The following is a 10,844-nucleotide window of genomic DNA, read 5'->3' on the forward strand; positions in this document are numbered from 1 at the left end:
AATTTTTAGGTGTTTCTCATGATCTTCAGCCGTTTTAGAAAAAATTAATATATCATCAATGTAGTGAATTACAAAATGTTCATATTGATCCAAAATATCATGAAGACATCTACATAGAGCACTGCAAGATGATTGAAGTCCAAATGGTACTACTTTGAATTGATATACTACTCCTTCTATCTGAAATCCTGTATACTGTCTACTTTTTCTTTCTAGAGGTATTAACCAAAAGCTATGCTGTAAATCAATTTTAGTGAAAAATGACATTCCTGTAATTCTTCCTAATATTCCATCTATACTCATTGGTGCTTCAAATTGCTTTTCAGTAATCTTGTTAATATTCCTTGCATCCAAACATAACCTGATTTCACCTGATCTTTTTCGTACTACTACTATGGGGTTAATAAAACGTGTGTCTGCCTTCTCAATGATCCCATCTTCTAACATATTATTAATTGTTTTGTTTACTTCTTCTCTGTATTTATATGGTATTGGGTATGATTTTGTTTTAAAATCTTTTTCTTCTTTAACTTTTATACTATGGATATAATTTTGTGCAATTCTATTTTCTTTATTGACAAGTCCCTTGTGTTGCTGCAATATGGAAATGACTATTGATTTATATTCTTCAGGGCAATTTAAAACTTTCATTATATCTTCTTCTTTACAAATAAAATTATTCTTCATTATGTACTCATTATTCCTTGCTTCCAATTTTACGCACTCCGCCTCGTAGGCATCCATCTGCTTAAAATTTCCATTCCTTAAATATTCACTACAATAATTATTCTTTACATTCTTCTGGGACATTTCCCTATCATCAAAATACATTTCTTCTTCATAAACATCATTATTTTCTTTTAATAATATCCTATCAACTCTTATTCCTTCTTCTACCTCATCTTTCTGCATAAATTTAATTATTTGCCCTTCCAAAGTTACCATTTTTTCTTCAAAATCTATCTTTACTTTCTTCTTTTCCAATTCATCATTTCCCATTAATATATCAACACATAAATCCTTAACAATAAATCCTTGCATATTAATTTCTTTATTAAGAATATTAATTTTAAAATTGGCTAGTTTATCAGTTTCACCCAACTTCTTATTATTTGCACCAACAATTTTAATTTTTGGAATCTTTATTATATCTGATAATTTTAATGTATTAAAAATAAAATTCTCCGAGACTAAAGTACTTTCTGAACCAGTATCTATCATAATCTTAATCATTTTATTTTTGGCCAAAGCATTTATATAAATTAAATTAATAGATTCAATAATTTTCTCTTCATCTAAAGAAATAAATTCAGAAGGTTTTTCATAATAGCAATGGCCTAACTTGTGATTCAGAAAGTTTACTGCACAAAATTTTGATTATTAGAATTGTCAGATTGTATCTGACCACTTGGATCTGATGTCCTATGTCTTTCCCTACTATGACTTCTACTCACATTTTCTTGCCTTGTACTATTTCGTTCCCTGTCTTCGCAGCTTCTATTCCTTCGAACACAATTTACCTGTCTGTTATAGTTAGGTCGCTCTGTATTTCTTCTATTGTTAAAATCTTGTCTATTATTATTAGTACTGTTATTAAAATGTTGTTTATTATAATTACTGTTATTATTATTAAAATTTTGTAAATTATTACCATATCTATAATTATTGTTATATGATTGTCTATATTGTTGATTATCATTTTTATTATATTGAAAGTTATTATTGTTTTTTCTGTTGTTATTATTACTTGTCATATTGCCTCTTTGTATTCTTTGAATAAAATTAATAAAACTATCTATTGTTTGAATATTTTGTACAGTTACGGTTTGCACAACATCAGCATCAAAATGTCTAGATACATTTAAGACTGTTTCATCCTCTCTAAGTGGTGGTTCTAAATATTTTGCAACTGTTATCAATTTCAATGCATAATCTACCATATTTGATTTTAAATTTTGATTATACTTTCCAAAATATAGAATTTCTCTAAACTTTGCTTGCTCTAATTCACCCCAATAATAATTTAAAAATTTATTTTCAAATGTTTGAAAGTTATCTAAATCATTTTCAATACTAGCAAACCAAGTTGCTGCATTGTCATTTAATGTCATTCTAATATAATCTTTAATATCATTAATATTATTCACAAATCTTAATTTATGTTTTAAACTATTTATGTATACTCTAGGATGCAAATTTTTTATATTACCAGAGAATTTAATCCCAGTCTCATTTGTTAAATTTAAGTAAGGTCTTCCTATGTCTCTCATTTGTGAAATATCATCTATTCTCTGTTCCACATTTCTTATTTGATTATTATTTATTTGGATATTTTGTTGTATATCGTCTAATTTTTCTTCTGTGTTTCTTCTGTCTTCGTTAATTTTTACTTCTAAGTTACATTTCTGTAACTCTATTTTCTGTTCTATATCTATCTTATTATCTTGAATAATCCTCTTTACTTCTGTCCTCTCATTTTTTATCCTTTTCTTGTAGTCATGGTGTATATTTTTTATTTCATTTGCTACTTTCTTCTCTGCAGCTTCAAGTTTTTTATCCATTTGTTTTTCCATTTGTTTTACAATTTTATTATTATTATCTTCTATTTTCTTTTCTAATTTTCTATAATTCTCTTCTAATTTCTGTTCCATTTTTTTCATGTCTTCTTTGACTTCTTTTGAATTCTCTTCCATTTTTTTTGTATTCTCTTCCATTGTCTTGTTCATCTGCATCATTAATGACATCAAAGCTGCCATATTGACATTTTCCTCTCTTTCTGGATTCATTTCTGCAGTATCTTGTGGAACTTGAACTAAACTCTCCTCTTGTATAGGTTGTGTTTCTACTTCCACATCTTCTTCATTCTTTTTGCTTCTTGTACCTTTCTTTCCTTGAGACATTTTGAGACTTTACTTGTTCAAATATAATTAAAAATAAAATCTATAATTTTTCCTTTCTACTGATAATTAATTTAATTATATGAGAGCACTTATCTTCCCAAACTAATTCTTTTAAATAGAGAGCCCCACGTTGGGCGCCAAATTGTTATATGATGTGTTTTTTGTTTGAATGATGAGCAATGAGTAATTTTAATAATATATAGGGTTTTTATCGCGGTTCTCAAAGAATTAGTTTGTAAGTACTTTTTTAAATTATCTTTATTATAACTATTATGGAACACACATATATATCTAACCTAGCCAATGTAAATTTAAAATAAACTATCTTTAAATTGATACTCTTATAAAACTAATTAAATTCTATAGACAATGTAAAATTTAAACAAACTATCTTCAAAATTGAAATTGTTATGACATTAACTAAATTATATTAACAAAATTTTGTACCTTTCTTTCACTGAATACCTAAATGAACTGTTTTCCACTATATAGATTCTAATCACCACTGAATGTCTTCGTACTTCGGTTATCCTTGTTTTTGTGAAATTACTTTTTCCAATTATCAGCTTCTACCAATTTAAGATATAGTTTTCTTCACCAGCATTTATACACCACCAATCAAACCAGCAAACACCATTTATATTTATTCTTCTTTTCAATATACCAATATCCAATTATTATAAGTTGATTTATACTAATCTCCAATCATAATATAATTTTAATTCCTTCCAATGTCCATCCAATATTCTTCTAATATACTTTTATAATCTTCAATAATTATTTGTGTATAATTATAAATGTGCATTAAATATATGCATAATTTTTAATCTTCATTTAACTCACTATATTAAACAATTGGACTATCCCTAACTAACTTTCATATTTCTTATTAAACTGCTTGACTGACTTACTAAAACTGTGAACAATTGACTTCACTAACTAATCTACTAACTTTCATAATAAACTGCTTGACTTCTGACCAAAAACTGCCATCTTGAATCCAAATCACGGGTATTTATATCCTTTTGGATATTCCAGAACCATCTGGTAAGAGATCATGTTCCATTCGTTCTATTAACTTCTATATCGATGTTCTCGAAAAAAAATATCTGTTCTATCCACCGACATAATCATTATTCCAGAATGTTCGACCGTAAACAATGGTCACACTCTGCACTCTGGAGAATTCGTTAATGTTCCATTGATAATTTTGTTGACATTTAGGCTTTTCAGATCAGAATAAACATTCAAATTAGTAACTAACACTGTAATTTAATAAAATACACATTTCAAACAATATATTATTATAACCCCACTTATATTCGTATTATGATTAATTTCTATCTGTCAATTACTTACTGTATAGTTGGTTGCCTAGGCACATGGCTCACTTAAATCTATTTACAACATTAAAATACAACTTTTTACAATTATTATATGCCAATTTCTTAAAATGCCCTCACATAAATATATTTTTATAAAATTCTCTAGTATATAACTTATTTAAAACAACCAAATATCTAATATTATGTAGTATATAACTTATAAATTATTTTCTATAAACCCTAATCGTATCAATATATATATATATATTGAAATGATATTGGACGTAGGAGGAGGAAAAATAGTGTTTAAAAAATTAATTTACATGTAATATACTAGAAAATTTTATAAAAATTATTTATGTGAGGGCATTTTTAAGAAATTAGCATGTAATAAGTGTAAAAAAAGTTTTATTTTAGTAATTATAATGTTGTAGATATACTTAAGTGAGCCATGTGACTAGGCAACCAAAAATACTCTTTAAAGTGACGTTTAAATAATAATTACGAATATAAAGTGAGGTTATAATAATATGTTGTTTAAAATATGTAGTTTATTAAATTAGAGTGTTAAGTTACTGATTTAAGTGTATATTCTGATCTAAAAAGCCTAAATGTCAACAAAATTCTCGATAGAAAAGAAAGGAATTCTCTAGAATACAGAATTTAACCTTTGTTTACGGAAGAACTTTCTCGAATATGATTATGTCTGTGGATCGAACATATACTTTTTCCAGAATATTCATATAGGTAGGGAATAGAACAAATCGAACAGGATTTCTTACCAGATGGTTCTGGAAGATTGAAAAGGTATAAATACTCGGTGATTTGGATTCAAGATGGCCAGTTTTAGTATGAAAGTTAGTTAGAGTCAGTCAATCAGTTACAGTTCAGTAAGTTCAAGATAGTCAGAAGGTCCAAGTGTTCAATATAGTGAGTTAAATGAAGATTAAGAAACAGTATAAAGAAAATATTATTGAAGATTAAAAATTATGTTATGTATAAATGGTGATTGGATAATGGAAGAAGTATTAATTGAATATTAAAATTATATAATATAGGTATTTGGTGATTGGATATTGGTATATTGAAAAGAAGAATAAATATAAATATATAATATATTTGGTGATTGGATATTGGTATATTGAAAAGAAGAATAAATATAAATGCTGTTTGCTGGTTTGCTTGGTGGTTTATAAATGCTTAAGAAGAAATATATTTTAAATTGGTGGAAGCTGATAATTGGAAAAAGTAATTTCACAAAAACAAGGATAACCGAAGCACGAAGACATTGAGTGGTGATTAGAATCTATATAGTGGAAAACAGTTCATTTAGGCATTCAGTGACAGAAAGGTACAAAATTTTGTTAATATAGTTTAGTTAGTGTCAGAACAATTTCAATTTTGAAGATAGTTTGTTTAAATTTTACATTGTCTATAGAATTTAATTAGTTTCATAAGAATTTCAATTTAAAGATAGTTTATTTTAAATTTACATTGGCTAGGTTAGATATATATGTGTGTTTCATAATAGATATAATAAAGATAATTTAAAAAAGTACTTACAAACTAATTCTTTGAGAACCGCGATAAAAACCCTATATATTATATTATTAAAAATACTCATTGCTCATCATTCACAAATAATACATCATAACAATATATATATATATATATATATATATATATATATATATATATATATATATATATATATAAAGTCAAAGACAGTAACGGGTTACTGGTAAACACTGACGGTTGAAGATAACCGGGGACGACTCAATACTAAGGAAGCAATAAAAAACGGGTGCTTCTAAGTGAGTGTCTTTTATTAGGAGTCAAGCTTTCGCCACATAATTTTGACTTCATCAGAACTTGCTGCAATGGAAAAACATTCTTTAGAATATCATAATTAGAGATGTTATTTTAATCTTACCTTCATGTCGACACTATCTCTTAGTGTATAATAAAATTGACATGGACATACACATATTTTTAAAAACAAACCAAACGCATCTCCCAACCAGAGGAAAAGTAGTAAATAAGGGCTTTATTAATTATTTAAAGATACTTTATTATAACCATGTGGCCCATATTGCCAACAAAAAGAAGAAGTGATTAAGACAGGTGCTGTTTCGATAGGTGACAGTTAAAACAACACATGACTTAATTAACAATTTCTTTGTCAAAAATGCCTGATACTGATACTTTTTTGGTATATTTTCTCTTGATTTTTATTTAATATATTTAATACATTTTTATTGATATATTATTTGATATTTTATATTGATACATTTTTGTCCTTTATATACCTCCACATTTTTTTTCTCCCTTATATACTGATACATTTTATGTTTCTCCATACTTTTATTTTTCATTTTTGTTTAAAAATATCTCGAAAAATGCCCGAGACACGTTCCCATACTTAACAAGAAATCGAACAATATAAGCTTTCGGAAATATTTTGCCTTATCCCAGAATTTGAAGGCGATCCGATTTCTCTTTCTACATTTCTAGATGAGTGCGACTGTGCTTTTAAGATGGGCACAGGCGATCAGCGCGTTCTATTAACGATTCACATAAAAAATAAACTCAAAGGTAAAGCTGCACAGTTTAGAACCCTGTCTAGGACAAATTATTAGGGCTAGTAATCCAAAAGATCTCATTGAAGCAAGCAATCGTATTCGATTGCTTGTTGAACTTGTTGAACTTCATTGTCATATTTTGAAAAACAAAAATCCAATTCTAAATCAACTATTTCTAAACCCTCTTAACCAATGAGAAGACCCTCATCTCAGTTCACAAAATGTACAAATTGTGGCTACATTGGTTATCTAAATACTGAATGCCGCTCTTCACGTTTCGTACAGCCAAACCATACTTTTTCTAGGCCACACGGTTACCAAAACTGTTGTTAGGTCCATGGTAACACGGTTACCATGAACCTAACAACTATCAAAACAATCAGAACCCTAATAGGAATCAATATTTCTCCAACAATCCAAATTTCAACCAACAGGGACCTTCCTTTTTATCTCAAAATCAAAATCAAAATCAAAATCGTCCATCAGTTATTCAAAGAAACCCAAACTTCCAAAGGACACATGTTTTAAACGAGTACCCTGATGAAATGACGACTAACTATTATACAGACGATTACTATACAGATAATTATTATAATACCGATAACTATGAAAATTATGAAACAGATTATTATACAAAAAATAATCCACAAACTGAAAATTTTTACGAAACCAATAACACACAAAATTATCATAATTTTCTTTCACTTCAGAATCAAAATCATCCTCCCAATCATACGAACCACTCGACGGATATTACAAATATCCAAGAACAAATCCAAGCACTCAACTTGGACAACTTTCATCCGGATCTCAATTTTTCCGAACAGACATTCCTGTAACCCCATTTCTTACAATGAGTTAAAAAAATTTATATTTCATTAACGATGCTACCAACACTTTTAAACCTTTAATCGACATAGGTGCTGGAATCACTGTTTTCAAATAAAACACCGCACGTAATTATCATAATAGATTTTCTGAAAACGTTGCTATTCAAGGTATAAACAATCAAAAATTGTTAATAACAGAATCTGTCCTGATTCCCTTCATTAACGATAATCCTCACAAAGTCTTTATTTTTAATTTATACATTGATTTGGATGGCATAATAGGCCTAGACTTTCTAGATTATTATGAATGCATAATAGATCTCAAATCCTGACAGTTGCATACAAATTTTAAAACTCTCACCCTTCACAAAGTAGGACATGAGACAAACACACCTCCTAAAGACAAATCACCGACACACCCTACAGAAACAAGAGAAAACGAACCAAAAATAAAAATTAAATTAGAATCTAAACTGAAATCAAATTTAAAATACCAAAACCCTATGAATGAAAAATACACTTTTGTAAAAAACCGAGATCAAGACAAAAATCTTGAAAGACCGGAGAAAAAACGAATAAAAGGAAAAAACAGAATTACCATTGACAGCCGGACCCAACAAATATGCAGACTAAAATGCAACTTATCAAATACAGATGCCATATTATCAGCAAAGAAATAGAAAAAGTTAGATTACCTCATGCATTAGTCCATGTAGACGAAAATGGAGAATTCTTAACTTCCGTCCTAAATGCTAATGCTATGCCGAAGACAATCGAATTTTCAAACATTTCAATCGCACCTTTCAAAAATTCTGAGACAATCCTATCCTACAACGGAAATGATTTTGAAGAACCCGTAGTAGATATAACACGAATAATTAAAGAACAACTACTAATTGATCATCTAAATTGCGAAGAACAAGAACTAATTCTAGATATATGTACTGGATATGCAGATATATTTTATGTCGAAGGCGACAAACTGGCCTTCACAAACGAAATCAAGCACAAAATCAAAACAAACAACGCTAAACCTATCTTCTCTAAATCCTATAGATATCCTCAAATACATAAGGAAGAGGTAAAGACGCAAATTAATAAAATGTTAGAAGAAGGAATAATCCAGAAAAGCGTCTCGCCCTGGTCGAGTCCAGTCTGGGTCGTACCGAAGAAATTAGGTGCGTCAGGAAAACAAAAATGGCGAGTTGTTATTGAGTATCGAAAATTTAACGAACTCACAGTACAAGACCGTTATCCTCTACCACAAATATTAGAACTATTGGACCAACTAGGAAGATGCCATTCGGACTAATGAATGTTCCATCTACTTTCCAAAGAGTAATGGACAACATCCTCTTAGAAATACAAAACGAAAGATGCTTAGTGTATATGGATGACATAATTATCTACTCACCCACTATTCATGATCACTTGTCACGACTAACAGAAGTTTTTAAAAGGTTACGAAAAGCAAATTTAAAAATACAGTCAGACAAGTGCTAATTTTTAAGAAAAGAAGTGGCATATTTAAGCCACCTTGTAACAGAAAATGGTGTAAAAATAAATACAGCTAAAATATCTTGCATCAAAAACTTCCCAGAACCAAAGAACACCAAAGAAATAAAATCATTCTTAGGCTTAGCAGGTTACTACAGAAGATTTATTCCAAATTTTGCCAAAATTTCTAAACCACTTACGAAACTACTTCAGAAAGACGTACCTTTTATTTTTTAATTCTGAATACAAAAAAGCCTTTAACGAACTTAAAAATATTTTAACAACAGATCCAATACTTATATATCCCAATTTTGAGGAACCATTTTTACTAGTGCATTCGCGATTGGAAGGGCCCTATTGGAAAAGCTTTACCCATAGCTTATGCCTCCAGAACATTATGCGGTGCCGAAACAAAATATTCGACTATAGAGAGAGAATTGTTAGCTAACGTATGGGCAGTCAAACATTTTAGAGGAACGTCAAAAAACTGTCAAAGTGTTTAGACGCATTTCAAAGTTTCTCTTAAAAATTTAAATATTTAAACGATTATTTCTTCAGTTCTGAACATGTAAATAGTGAATTATATTAAAATCAAAATCATGTTCGAGTCTAATCTAAAATAGCTCGCAAAGAAGTTAATTTTATAGTGGTTTAATAACTAAGAAAAGTAATTAAGTATAAAAGTGAAAGTGATTTGTATACTGAATATTGGAATCGTGAGTAGATAAAATATACTTTTTTCATCTATTTGGATTTATATATTTAAGTAAACAACTGCAATCAGTTATAAGTATTATCCAATTTACATGAACTGGTATCACAACGAAAGCTGTAAAAAAGCATCGGTTTTAGTCGGATTTTAAAATCCATTTAAAAGATGTCATCTTCCAATCAGATACCACAAAATGCATCATACTCAAAAGCAGTTAGTCAACCACGTAGTATATTAATCCCAAGCAGAGATCAAGCTATTTTGTTTAACACTCTAGAGAATTGTACAATTAATGACTATCTTGAAGGATTGAGTCAGCATATAGAACCGAAAAATATAATTTTCGCATCCCGTATATCAAACGGTGAATATGCATATATATATATATATATATATATATATATATATATATATATATATATATATATATATATATATATATATATATATCATCCAAAAACCTAGTAGATAAATTCATAGCAGAAACAAAGAAAATAATAGTAAATGGAAATATACTAGAAGCGAGAAGATTAATAACTCCATCAGTCCGCTTAATTCTGTCCAATGTATGTCCAAGCATACCTTTTAACATAATAATGGACGAATTAATAAAACTAGGTTTAAATCCTCTCTCAGACATATCATATCTACGGATAGAAGCAACCAATCCTGCCTTTAGTCATATTCTAAGCTTCCGAAGACAAATTTTCGTTTCACCTTTTCTAGACAACTTTGTACTACCTGAATCTTTTATTATCGAGTTGGAACAAACATCATACCGCATATTTATAGCCCAAAACGAAAATTGTTTCAAATGCAAATTAACTGGACACCAGGCAGCTAATTGTCCAAATATTTCACCTTCTAACCATCCTCACAATGATAGTGCAATGCAAACAGAAATAAGACAAAATTCATCAATAAATCATACTCAACAAGATAATCTACAAAATACTCCCGCAATCTCAAATACCACTCCCTCCACACTTACTACGTCT

The sequence above is a fragment of the Diabrotica undecimpunctata genome, chromosome 4 (assembly GCF_040954645.1).
Source record: "Diabrotica undecimpunctata isolate CICGRU chromosome 4, icDiaUnde3, whole genome shotgun sequence".
NCBI classification, from domain to species: Eukaryota; Metazoa; Arthropoda; class Insecta; order Coleoptera; family Chrysomelidae; genus Diabrotica; species Diabrotica undecimpunctata.